Here is a 14,244-nt window from a genome sequence, read left to right as displayed (position 1 = left end):
CAAAGGAATCAATTTTCTCCAGTCTTTCTTATTCACTGTCCAGCTTTCACAAGCATATGAGGTGATGGAAAATACAAGGGCTTATGTCAGACCATAGTCTTCAAAGTAACATCTTTGTGGTTTTTAACACTTTAAAGAGGTAATCTGCAGCAAATTTTAGCAATGCAATACATTGTTTGATTTCTTGACTGTCACTTTCATGGCACTGTTAGTGGATCCAAGTTTAATGAAATCCTTGACAATACAAATATTTAGTCTGTTTATCATGATTCTTATCAATAAATCTGTGAGGATTTTTCTTTATGTTCAAGGACAATTAATGTCAAAGCTATACTCTTGATCTTCATTTATAAGTACTTCTTTGTTACTTTTAGCAAACAAGTTTGTGTCACTTGCATATTATAAGTTGCTAATGTGGAGTCCTGGTGTGGCACTGTGGGTTAATGTGCTGGATTGCAAAGTCAGTTTGAACTGCAAGATGGTGGTTCAAGCTCACCAGCTGCTCACTGGAAATCCTATACAGGGTCACTTTGGGTTGGAATTGACTCTACAGCACTTAACAACAACAATTTGGGGGCCAGGTAAGTTAAGGATGAATAAGTGGAGCCCACAGCATTTTTTAAACCATGAACTAATCTGATACCAAGCTGATTTCCAAAAGGATTTTATCAATTCTACATCTACCTAAGGGGAGTGCAGTGGCTTATTAGGAAAAGCACTAGTGTAAACCATAAGATTGGTGGTTTTAGCCCATCAGCTGCTCCTCAGGAGAAAGATGAGGTTCTCTACTTCTGCAAATATTTCCATCCTCAGATATGCTATACAGGGCAACTAAGAGTCGGAACCAACTACATAGCACTTAACAACTCCTACCTGAACATTTCAATAGTGTAGATGGAGCAAAGTGTTTGAAACCTTCATTTGCTGAAGAGACACAACTCAAAATTCAAAGAATTAGCTACAAACATCCATTAATAATCAAAACATGGAATGTACAAAGTATGTTGTTGTTGTTAAGTGCCATCAAGTCGGTGCGATCCATAGAGACCCTGTATAGGGTTTCCAAAGAGCAGCTGGTGAGCTTGAACCACCGACCATGTAGTTCAAATGACATTGCAGTCTGATGCATTAGCCCACAGCGCCACACCAGGACTCCATACAAAGTATAAATTTAGTAGAATTGGAAGTTGTCAAAAATGAAATGAAACCATTAAAGATTAATATCCTAGTCATTAGTAAGTTGAAATAATCAGGTATTAGCCATTTTGAATCCAACAATCATATGGTTTACAAAGCCAGGAACAACAAATTGAAAAGGAACTGTCAAACTCATCCTCAAAAGGACCATTTCAAGATTTATATTTAAATACAATGCTGCCAGTGATAGGATAATATCTATATGTCTATAAGGAAGGCCACAATTATATAGTTTTTTTATATATATTATATAATAATATCACTATTGTTCAAATTTATGCACCAGCTGCTAAAACCAGTGATGATGAAATATAAAAATTCTACCAACTTCTTCAGTCTAAACTTGATCAAACATGCAATCAAGATGCATTGTTAATTACTAGTGATGATAATTACTAGTTGGAAACAAAGAGGAAGACTCAATACTTGGAAAATATGGCCTTAATAATAGAAATGGTGCTGGGGATTGCATGATAGAGTTTTGGAAGACTAATAACTTATTCCCACCACTCGTCTGGCACTTTGTTATACTGTGGTGGCTTGCATGTTGCTGTGATGTTGAAAGCTATTCCACTGGTGTTATAATTGGTGGACAGGTTTCAGTGAAGCTTCTAAACTAAGACAGAATAAAAAGAAGGAAAGGCAATGTTCTGAAGTTAGTACTGAAAACCATTATGAGTAACAGTGGAACACTGTCAGACATAGTGCTGGAGATTAAATCATAATGAGTATCAGTGAAACTGTCATATGTAGTGCCAGAAGATGAGCCCTGAAGGTTGGAAGGCACTCAACATATTCCTCAAAGTTAGATTTGACCATAATGACTTGGATGGAAGAATACTTACATGACTTTCATTAGCTGATGGGGCACAACTTAAAATGAGAAGAAACAACTGCAAACCTCCTTAAGAATTAGAATGTGGAATGCACCAAACATCAATCTAAGAAAACTGGAAGTTATCAAAAATAACTATAACACATATAGATCCATATCCTAGGCATTAGTGAACTGAAATGGACTTGTATTGGCCATTTTGAATCTGACAGTCATATGGTTTACTATGCCAGGAACGACAAACTAAAGAGGAATGATGTTACATTCATCTTCCAAAAAACTATTTCAACATCTATCTTGAAGTACAATGCTGTCTGTGATAGAATGATATGCATACACCTATTAGGAAGAATAGTTAATATCACTATTATTCAAACTACACACCAACAACAATGAAATTATAGAATTCTACCAACTCTGTCATTCTGAAACTGATCAAACTGCAATTAAAATGCATTGGCAATGACTGTTTGTTTGAATGAAACAGTTGGAAACAAAGAGGAAGGATCAGTCCTTTACTAATTATGCAAAGGTTTTCAACTGTGTGTGGAACATAGCAAATTATGGACAACATTTTGCTCATGAGGAACCTTACTACATATGTGGGAAGAGACCACAGAGAAGTTCAATATCATCAGTCAAAACAAGACCATCAATTGCTCCTCTACAAATTTGGGATGAAGCAGAAGAAATTTAAAACAAGTCCATAAGAGTCAAAATATGACCTTGAATATATCCAACCTGATTTTTGAGACAATCTTAATAATAGGTTTAACACATTGAAAGCTAATGAAAGAAGATCAGAAGAGTTGCAGGGTGGTACCAAGAATATCATACATAAAGAAAGTAATAGGTCATTAAACAGACAGGAAAGAAAGAGAAGGCCAAAATGGATGTCAGAAGAGACACTGAAACTTACTCTTGAGGCTACTGGAAGCAATGATGAAGTAAAAGAGATGAAGAGAAATTTTCAAAGTGCAGCTCAAGAAGACAAATATTATAATGAAATGTGCAAAGACCTGAAGTTAGAAAAACAAAAAAAAGAACAGATCACAGAAAGAAATGAAGGGATGGGGTGGGGGGAGTGGGGGAGCATAGACTGCAATATGGAATGATTCTATGGGCAAAACATTGAATGATGCAGGAAACATCAAAAGAAGATGGCAACAATATACCAAAATAATTGGAAGATGTTCAACCATCCTAAGAGATAGCAAATGATCAAGAGCCGATGGTATAAAGGAAGAAATCCAAACTGCATTGAAGGCATTGGTGAAAAACAAGGCTTAATAAGGGATTGATGGAATAAAAACTTAAATATTTCAAAAAACTGATTTAGCACTGGATGTGTTCACTCATCTATGCCAAGAAATTAGGAGGACCTCACCAATGAATTGGAAGAGATCCATATGCGTGCCCATTCCAATGAAATGTAGAAACCGTCAAACTGTATAATTAATGTCATATGCAAGTAAAATTTTGCTGAAGATATTTTTTAAATGGTTGCATCAGTACATTGACAAGAATCTTCCAGAAATTCAACCAGGATTCAAAGACTTTGAACTATGGAAATCCTTACTGACTTCATATGGATCTTAACTGAAAGCAAAGAATGCCAGAAATATGTTTACTTGAGCTTTATTGACTTTAAAAATAACATGACTGTGTCAGTGGATGAAAACAAATTATGGATAACATTGCAAAGAATAGCTATTCCAGAACACTTAATTGTGTTCATGAGGAACACAGGCCAAGAGGCAGTCACTAGAACAGAACCAGGGAATAATGAATGGTTAAAAACCAGGAAAGGTGTGTGTCAAGGTTATATTCTTTCACCATACTTACTCAATCTGTATAAGCATCTTGAGACACTCACTCATAAAAATTTGGAAGACAAATACCTGGCCAACTGGCTGGACGAGATCTGCATTTGTGCCCATTACAAAGAGATGCGACCAAACGGAACATGGAAATCATCAGGCAATATCTTTGATATCCCATGTGAGTAAAGTATTACTAAAGGTATTACAGAAATGGCTACAAGCATACATTGACAGAGAACTTCCAGAGGCTCAAGCTGGTTCCAGAAGAGGACATGGAACGAGGGATATCATTGCTGATATCAGATGGATCTTGACTGAAAGCAGAGAATACCAGAAAGATGTTTTTTTACCTGTGCTTTATTGACAACACAAAGGCTTTTGATTGTGTGGATCATGACAAGCTATGGACAACATTGTGAAATATGAGTACCCCAGAACACTTAATTGTGCTGATGAGGAACCTGCACATAGACCAAAAGGCAGTTTTTTGAACAGAACAAGGGAACACCAAATAGTTTAAAATCAGGAAAGATGTGCACCAGAGTTATAGTCCTTCGCCATACTTATTCAGTCTGTATGCTGAGCAAATAATCTGAGAAGCAGAATTATATGAAGAAAAATGTGGTATCAGGATTAGAGGAAGGCTCATTAGCAATATGTGATACGTAGATGATACAACCTTGTTTGCTGAAGGTGAAGAGGACTTAAAATACTTAATGATGAAGATCAAAGACCACAGTCTTTGGTACGGGTTGCACCTCAATGTAAAGAAAACAAAAATCACCACTATTGGACCAATAAATAAGATCCATATAAATGGAGAAAAGATTGAAGTTGTCAAAAACTTCATTTAGCTTGGATCAACCATCATTGCTCATGGAAGCAGCATTCAAGAAATCAAACGTATTGTATTGGGCAAATCTGCTGCACAAGAACTCTTTAAAGTGTTGAAGAGTAAAGATGTCAGTTTGAAGACTAAGGTGCACCTGACTCAAGTCATATGAGGTATTTTCAATAACCTCATATGCATTCAAAAGTTGGATATTGAATAAGGAAGACCACAGAAGAATCGATGCATTTGAGTTATGGTTTTGGAGAAGAATATTGAAAGTACCACGGACTGCCAAAAGAACAAATAAATAGATCTGTGTTGGAAGAAGTACAGCCAGAGTATTCCCTGGAAGTCTGGATGGCCAGACTTCGTCTTTTATACATCAGACATATTGTCAGGAGAGACCAGTCACTGGAAAAGGATATCATGTTTGGTAAAGTAGAGGGTAGGAGAAAAAGAGGAAGATCCCCCTCCCCCCAAGAGATGGATTGGCACAGTGGCAGCATCAATGGGCTCAAACGTAGCAACAGTTATGAGGTTGGCCCAGGATCAGGCAGTGTTTCGTTCTGTTATGCATAGGGTCACTATGAGTTGGTACAGACTCTGTGGCACCTAATAATAATTCAATCTGTATACTGAGCAAATAATATGGGAAGCTGGATAATATGAAGAGGAATGTGGCATGAGGATTGGGTGAAGACTCATTAACAACTCATGGTATGTAGATTATACAACCTTGCTTGCTGAAATCGAAGAGTACTTGAAATACTGATGAAAATCAAAGATTAAAGTCTTCACTATTGATTGCACCTCAATGTAAAGAAAACAAAAATTCTCACAACTGGAATAATAAAAACATTATGATAAACATAGAAAAGATTGAAGTTGTCAAATATTTTTTTCTTGTATTCACAATTAACACTCATGGAAGCAGCAGTCAAGAAATCAAATGACATATTGTATTAGACAAATCTGTACACAGGACCACTTTTAAGTGTTAAAGAGCAAAATGGAGTTTGGAGGACTAAGGTATAGCTGACCTAAACCATGGTACTTTCAATCACCTCTTATGCATGTAAAAATTGTACAATGAATAAGGCCAATCACAAAAGAAATCTGTGCATTGGAATCATGATGTTTGCCAAGTACATTGAAAGTAATGTGAAGTGCCAGAAGAACTAACAAAACTGTCATGGAAGAAGTACAGCCAGAATGCTCCTTAGAAGTGAGACTGACTGACTTGGTCTCTCATACTTTGAACATGTTATCTGGAAAGCCCAGTCCCTGCAAAAGGACATCATGTTTGGTAAAGTAGAGGGTCAACAAAAGAGAGGAAGACCCCCAGTGAGATGGATTAACACCGTGGCAGCAAGAATGAACTGAAACATAACAACAGTTTTGAGGATGGCATAGGACTAGGCAGTGTTTCGTTCTATTGTTTGTACAGTTGCTATGAATCAGATTTGACTCAAGGGCACCTAACAACAACAGCAATCTTTAAGGAAGCTGACTGCTTCGTGTTTATTCCAACTAGTACCTCGAAGTTAGAATCTTCCTCTCAGTTTGCAACCAAGCACTTAACCATTGCACCAGAAGCCAAAACCAAAAAAAACCAAATCCATTGCCACAGTCAAGTCCGACTCAGTGACCCTATATCAAGTTTCCAAGATTGTAAATCTTTACAGGCGCTATTGAGAGGCTGGTGGACTTGAACTGCTGACCTTGAAGTTAGCAGTCCAGTGTTTATACTCCAATACCACCCATTTATTTGATTTTTGTTTTTATTGTTGTTAAATATGATCAAATTGGTTTCAACTCATATTGGCCATATAGAGAGTTTCTGAGAAGTGACTAGTGGGTTTGAACCACTGCCCTTGCAGTTAGCAGTCTAGTGCCACACCAGGATTCCATTTATCTGACTGTTATTGTTGTGTTCTATCGAGTTGGTTCCTACTCATAGCAACCCTGTATAGGGTTTCTGATGAGTGGCTGGTGAGTTTGAACCACTGACCTTGCAATTCAAACTGACCTTGAAGTCGAGTGTTTGTCCTGTGATATCACACCAGGACTCCATTATCTGTTTAGTGGTGGTGGTAGTTATGTGCCATGGAGTTAGTTCCAACTCATAGTGATACTGCATAGTGTTTCCAAGGCAGAAATCCTCATCTTTTTCCCAAGAAACAGCTGGTAGTTTTGAACTGCTGAACATGAGGTTAGCAGCCCGACTGGTAACCACTATACTACCAGAGATTCTTATTAGAAAACATTAATTACTAATTCAATTTAAATTATATTTTAATCAATTTTTAAGTAACTTGTTACTTTTCTCACCAATTCTTATTTATTTTTTGTTAGAATTCTTATTTATTTTTTTGTTAGAGTGTCCTATTAGTGTCAGATTACCCAATAAGCAAGTTAAATATGGTTTTCTTGTGCTTTTTTATTAATCTATAGTGTACAGTGTCACATTTTTTCACTACATTAAAGATTCTGCTTGAAGGCATAGCAGGTATCTGTCTTTCTCCTAAACTCACAGCACCTTTCTTCAGAATCAAAGCCTCTTTTCAAATTGACCATCTTTAACTGAGATGGAGTATCCAGTAAGCAAGATAAGCATTGTTTATAAACTTGTGCTTACTTCCTAATCAGTGGCTAACAGTTCACATGTTTTTCACATCAAAGATAATTAGGCTCCTGGCTCTATGTATAGCCAAAAATCTCATTCTGGTAAAGTTCAACATTGAGACCAGCTGTTGTGGTTGTTAAGTGCTGTGGAGTCCATTCCGACACACAGCTACTCTGTTTAGGGTTTCTAAGAGTAGCTGGTATGTTTGAACCACTGACCTTGTAGTTACTAGTCTAAGGTTTATCCTACAGAGCCACATTAGGCTTTTGCTGTTCTTGTTAAGTGCTGTCGAGTCAGTTCCAACTCATAGCCACTCTGTATAGGGTATCCAAGGCTTTTTAAATCTTTACAGGAACCACCAGCCTCATCTTTCTCCTGAGAACAGCTGGTGGCCTCCAACTGCCAACCTTGTGGTTAGAAGTCCAGTGCTTATCCCTCAGAACGGCCACTGTTAAATATTAGAAGTTAGATATAGTGCAAGAGATATCAGTAGCTTGTGCAGGATGAAAGTAATGGGGCTCCTGAGAAGTGATAGTTTCATGTTCATTCTTGGCATCAAACATTTGATTAGGTCAGCTCTCCATCTGGCTTAACTCTATTTAGTTCTGACAGAATCTAGCTTAAATTCATATCCTCATTCACCTCATTCATGATCAGAAGGTTAAGCCTTCCAGAAGGCTCACCCCTATAGTTTTGTAAATTGGCTTTTGTGATCCCATTCTGTTTTCCCTTGCCCTCCCAAGCCTACTTATCTCTTAATTGAGCACATATACAAGACGATACCTTGAAGAAAGTGTGTTTGTGACTGCCAACTGTTCAGGGTTGTTGCTTACACACTTTCCCCTCAGGTTTTACTTTCTTTCACATGGAGATGTTTTTCCCTTCCTTTGGGCAAAATTAGAAGAAATAAAGATTGTCTGTGCATTTGGAAGTGTACATAAAGTACAAGACCAACACAAGAATTGGTTAGAAATGTCCATTTTCAGGCTCCACCTTAAATCTGCTAAATCAGAAGCCCTGGAGGTAGGCCATAGCTATCTATGTTAATAAGATTAACAGGTGATCCTAAGCACTTTCAAATTTGAGAACCACTGAATTATGCATAATTATATTATTTCCATAAAGAAGTGGTCTTTTCATACTTAGTGTCTTTTTGCTTCTCTCCACCCCCACTCCACCTCTGCCTTCATCAATTAATGATTTCAATACCTGGAGCAACTTGTATAAACACACTCTGTCAGCTTCAGTTTCTAAATGCTTCCATTCTAAAATCTCTTGAGTAACCAATATCCCCTAATGGGGAAGATTTTGCAAAATACACAAATAGCAGATTTCAATAGCAGGTTTTAGTATAATGTATAGTCAATAATATTGACCTCAGTTTCTAATTTGAGCTGAAAATTAAACTTGAAAAGCTTCTAAAAATAAAATGAAAATATTTTTTAAAAAATTATAGCTTACTTGGAAAGGTGGTTGCATGCCATGGAGTAGGTTTCAACACATAGTGACCCATTATAGGGTTTCCAAGGCTTTGATTCTTTATTGTTGTTCATAAGTGCTGTCCAGTAGGTTCTAATTCATAGTTCCGACTCACAGCAAGCCTGTATAGGGTTTTCGAGGAACAGCTGGTGTGCTTGAATTGCTCAACAGTTCAAACCAGCCTTGCAGTCCAGGCCATTTATCTGCAGTGCTACACCAGGACTGGAGTAGAAAGCCTCATCATCTTTCTCCAGAGGAGCAGCTGATAGATTCAAACTGCTGACCTTGCGCTTAGCACACCTCTCAACACCCTAGCTACAGAGGCTCCTTTGAGAAGGTTGCTGGAACCAAAATATTTACTCTAGATTTTAAAAAGTTAAAATGATTTGATTGCTCTCCCTCCAAATCTAAAAGTGTTGAATAAAATCAATGTAAACCTCAAATTCTAAAAGAATGATCAAATAAAGTTTTAGAGCTATTCTTTTAGAAATAAGTTTTTACTACGTCTGCTCAGAGTCAGTGTTTAGTTGTTAGAAAAGTTTAGAGTGGCTGTAGGAAATTGCTATATTTAATTTTCAAGTAACACATAGCCAGCAAACGCTCCTGGAAATATCACTTAGGAGGAAGGAGTATTTCTTCTTTAAGAGCGCAGTGGAAAATTAGCACCTGCTGAGTGGGGGAAAAAATTCATTGTGGACTTCCACCCCCAGCCCCTTTTTGGTTTATTCTTTCAGCATAGTAAGAGTCCAAGTAGATTTTGGTACGCCCTTCAGCTGAAGTTTGGAAATAAAAATAGATTCCGAATAAACTGCAAATTTTTGGCGTTGTTTTCAGCAAAGAATTCAAAATGCGCAGCAGCTGGAAACCAGATTCTTCACTTGAGTTCTCGAGCGTTGGTGTTGGTAAAAATCCACCTTGGAACTGAACTCACCCCCAGGGTTCAACTTTCACTTAAACAATAGACATGTATGGTACTGTGAGATAAAGCACTGGACCTTAAGGTCTGTTTGAACCACAAAAGTAGTGGTTCAAACTCACCAGTCGCTCCTTGCACTTTACAACAACAACAACATAGGGTGAACAATAGCATCAGCGAGGTCCGCACTACACAGAACAATCAACCATAGGCAATCCAAAGGGCAGCTTTAACCATAGGGAGAAAGCTCAGGGATGCAGAGACAAAAGAGAATGATTTATTGGTATAGTAAACAGGAAGTGGAGAAAGTGCAGTTGCATTATGGGTATTGGAATCAATGTCAGGGAAACAAATTATGTATGACAGTTTACTTTGCTCTGTAACCTTTCACCCAAATCACACACACAAAAATTTTTTTTTTAAATCCAACACGTGAAATACCAAAATTCATATACCAGCTCCCACCTTCCACTGATTCTAATCCAGAAGGACTAGGGCATAGCCCAGTAATCTGCATTTTTTAACAGGTACCCTTAGATGATTCTAATAAAAAAGTAAAAAGTCCACACTTTGAAAAAACTGTTTTCATAGTTCTCAGAAACAAGAAGTTTAAGTGTTATTAATAGTTTGTGGATTTTGAAATGCTAGACCAGAATTTTGAAGAATGTTTTCCTTGGAACATTAGTTCTGGAATGTTCTGAGATTGGTGCTCTGAAAACAAACGTTTCTGTGGTCAAATATGTTAATGAAATGCTGTACTCCAAACCTTCCCTTTGGAAATTTGCTTCATTGTGTACATTAGCATACTAAAGTATAAAAAATCACTAATTAAAAACGGGGTTTGGTGGTGGTGGTTATGTGCCATGGAGTCTGTTCAGACTCATAGCGACCTGTACAGGATTTCAGAGGCTGTAAATCTTTATGGGATCAGAAAGCCTCATCTTTGTTCCCTGGAACTGATGGTAGTTTCGAACTGCTGACCTTGAGGTTAGCAGCCCAACTCATAACCACTATGCTACCAGAACTCCTTAAAAAGGGATTTTGGCATTGTGACAAATTCTTTGCAAGGGAAGATATTTTCCTAATAAATTTAGTAAAATTTCCCCAGAATACCTTTCCAATAACAGTTGCTTGGAATGCACTGAGTTTAATGGTAAAATTCTTCTTTTCTAATGAGAGAGCATATTTTACAATACTGAGTAATCAGTGGGGGAAAAGACACTGGTTTGGGGCTCGAACACATCAAGAAGTTTCTCTAATCTCCCAGTCAAAAGGGGAGCAGAATACATTCTCATGCTCCATCTCTCTGTGACATAGAATACAAAACACAGGTGTCTGCCTGTGTATCTATATTCTTGCAACTATGCTGGGCTTCCAACTTCAGGCAAACTGCCAGGAATGGGACAGGTATAGTCACTGGCATCAACCAGTCAGTGGTAGCTGTGTTCAATTGTAATTGAGCTGGACACACAAGACATTTACACAGTGTTGACAAAGTAAAAGCCCTTATGATTATTTATAGGAAGCAAGCAGTAAACAATAACAACAGATTCTCAAAGAGAAGCAATTTTCCCTTCCCAAAATAACCCTTGTCCATGCTCGTCATTCAGTTATTAAGCCATAACTCATTCAGGTCAGAGGCTGTATACCTGACTCCACTGCTTCTGACTGACTACCATCACATTATACAGGTTCCCACAACCTGGGCCAGCACTGCTCAAGGGCTCATGTGGCTCCTGCCACATTGCCCAGGGGAGAGACGTGCATCCCCTGCCTGGGGCACATTCAGGCTGCTCTGCCCTGCACAGGAAGTGTTATAGCTTTTTTTTTAGCTCTGTTGGGCTTGCCCAGGGGCACCCAAATGCAGTGGAAAACCTCTTGTCCAAAGGAATTCAATCCTCTCTGTAGGCCAGCAAGCCCATTGCAGTGGCCTCGCTCCATACCCAGTGTGACAATTCTCTCTTCTAGGAAAAGGTGGTTCTCAGCACAGGATTCCCATGACCAAAGGACGAATTTGATCCAGATTCTTTTTTGGAGGGGATGGAGAAAAGGGGAGGTGGGTAAGAATAAGGACTTAGTGTTAGGACTAAGACTAGGTCTCGACTAAGCCTATGACTTCATTTAGTGTTAGGGTTATGGTTAGGACTTGGGTTAATGTTAGGGCTAGGAGGTGACCCAATGGAATGTGGAAATCATTGAACAATATCATTAATATCACATGCCAGTAAATTTTGCTAAAGATAATTCAAAATCTGTTGCAACAGTACATCAACAGGGAACTGCCACAACTCAAGATGGATTCAGAAGAGGACATGGAATGAGAGATATCACTGCTGGCACAGAAGGCTCCTGGCTGAAAGTAGAGAGTACCAGAAAGATGATTACTTATGCTTTATTGACTATGGAAAGGTTTTTGACTGTGTGGATCGTGATAAGCTATGGATAACATTGCAAAGAATGGGTATTTCAGAACACTTGATTGCACTCAGGAGGAACCTGTACATAGACCAAGAGGCAGTCATTCGAACACAACTAGAGGATACCGAATTGTTTAAAATCAGGACAGATATGCATCAGAGTTGTATTCTTTCACCATATTTATTCAGTCTGTATGCTGAGCAAATAATCAGATTGTATAAAGAGAACAGGATCAGGATTGAAGGAATACTCATCAACAACCTGTGATGTGCAAATGATACCACCTTGCATACTGAAAGAGAAGAGGACTTAAAATATTGATGAAAATCAAAGTTCACAGCCCTCAACATGGATTGCATGTCAATGTCAAGAAAACAAAAATCCTTCACAACTGGAGCAATAAATAACACCAAGATAAATGGAGAAAAGATTGAAGTTGTCAAAAACTTCATTTTGCTTGAATCCTCTAACAACATTCATGTATGCAGCAGTCAAGAAATCAAACGGCATATTGCATAAGGCAAATCTACTGCACAAGACCTCTATAAAGTATTCAAAAGCAAAGATGTCAGTTTGAGGACTAAGGTGCACCATGGTATTTTCAATAACCCCCTGGTGTGGCACTGTAGGATCAGCATTGGACTGCCAACCACAACGTTGATGGTTCAAACTCACCAGCTGTTCCTTGGAAACTCTGTACAGGGTCACTATGAGTGGAAACCAACTCAAAGGCACTTAACAACAACATGTACATGTGAAAATTAGACAATGAATAAGTAAGACGTTGGAAGAATTGATTCATTTGAATTGTGATGTTGGAGAAGACTATTGAAAGTACCATGGACTGCCAGAAGACAAACAGATTTGTTGAAAGAAGTATAGCCAGGATGCTCCTTAAATACCAGGATGATGAGACTTCCTCTCTCATACTTCAGACATGTTATCAGGAGGGATCGATCCCTGGAGAAGGACTTTATGCTTGGCAAAGTGGAGGGTCAGAGAAAAAGAGGAAGATCTCTAGCAACATGGGCTGGCACAGTGGAAAGAGCAATGGACTCAAGTGTGATGGTTGAGGATTGCACAGGGCCAGGCAGTGTTTCATTCTGTTGTGCATATAGTCACTATAAGTCAGAACTGACTCGATGGCACACAGCAACAACATTGAGCTTCTCCATCTTCTCTTCCCACAAATATAGTCAATTTTATTCCTGTGTATTCCATCTGGCAAGGTTGTCGTATATAGTTGCCAACTATGTTATTGAAAAAAGATAATTGCAATAAGTCATTGGTCTTGCAAAATTCTATCCATGCTATCTCTAGAGTCATTTCTATCACCTATGCCATATTTTCCAAATACTAATTCCTCCCCTTGGTTTCTAACTTCCACATTCCAATCACAGTACTTATCAATGCATCTTGACTGTATATTTGATCAATTTCAGACTGAACAAGCTGGTAGAATTCAATTCCTTCATCATTAGCTACAGTGGATGGTGTGTAAATTTGAATAATAGCTGTATTAACTGTTTTTTCTTGTAGATGTATAGATAATATCACAGACAGCATTGTATTTCAAGATAGATCCTGAAATGTTCCTTTTGACAATGATTGTGATTCCATTCTTTTTCAGTTTGTCATTCCTAGCATAGTATGCCATATGTTTGTCTGATTCAAAATGGCCAATACCTGTCCATATCAGCTCACTAACGACTAGAATGATGATGTTTATGTGTTCCCTTTCATTTTTGAAGACGTCCAATTTTCCTATACTCATGATCTGATTCCATGATCTGATTATCAGTAGATTTTTGTAGCTGTTTCATCTTCTCATTTTGTGTTATGCTTCATCAGCAAATGAAAGTCACAAAAGTTTTGCTTTGCCTAAGTCATTAGGTCTGCTCTACTTCTAGGAGGCAGCTCTTCCTCAGTCATATTTTGAGTGCCTTCCCACTGAGGAGCTCATCCCTCATAAGTGGGTCACCTATTCCCTCTACCTAGACTGTTCTTAGTCTGAAAACTCCACTGACCCCTACACTATTATATGCATGGTAAATTCACTGATTCCTTGCAAGATTTTGGCCCTGGTCAATCATTATGTGGCGTTATAAGACCATGCGT

This window comes from Chrysochloris asiatica, unplaced genomic scaffold (genome assembly GCF_000296735.1).
Source record: "Chrysochloris asiatica unplaced genomic scaffold, ChrAsi1.0 scaffold00012, whole genome shotgun sequence".
Taxonomy (NCBI): Eukaryota; Metazoa; Chordata; class Mammalia; order Afrosoricida; family Chrysochloridae; genus Chrysochloris; species Chrysochloris asiatica.
The sequence above is the reverse complement of the archived record's forward strand: the minus strand, read 5'-3'. Positions refer to the sequence as shown.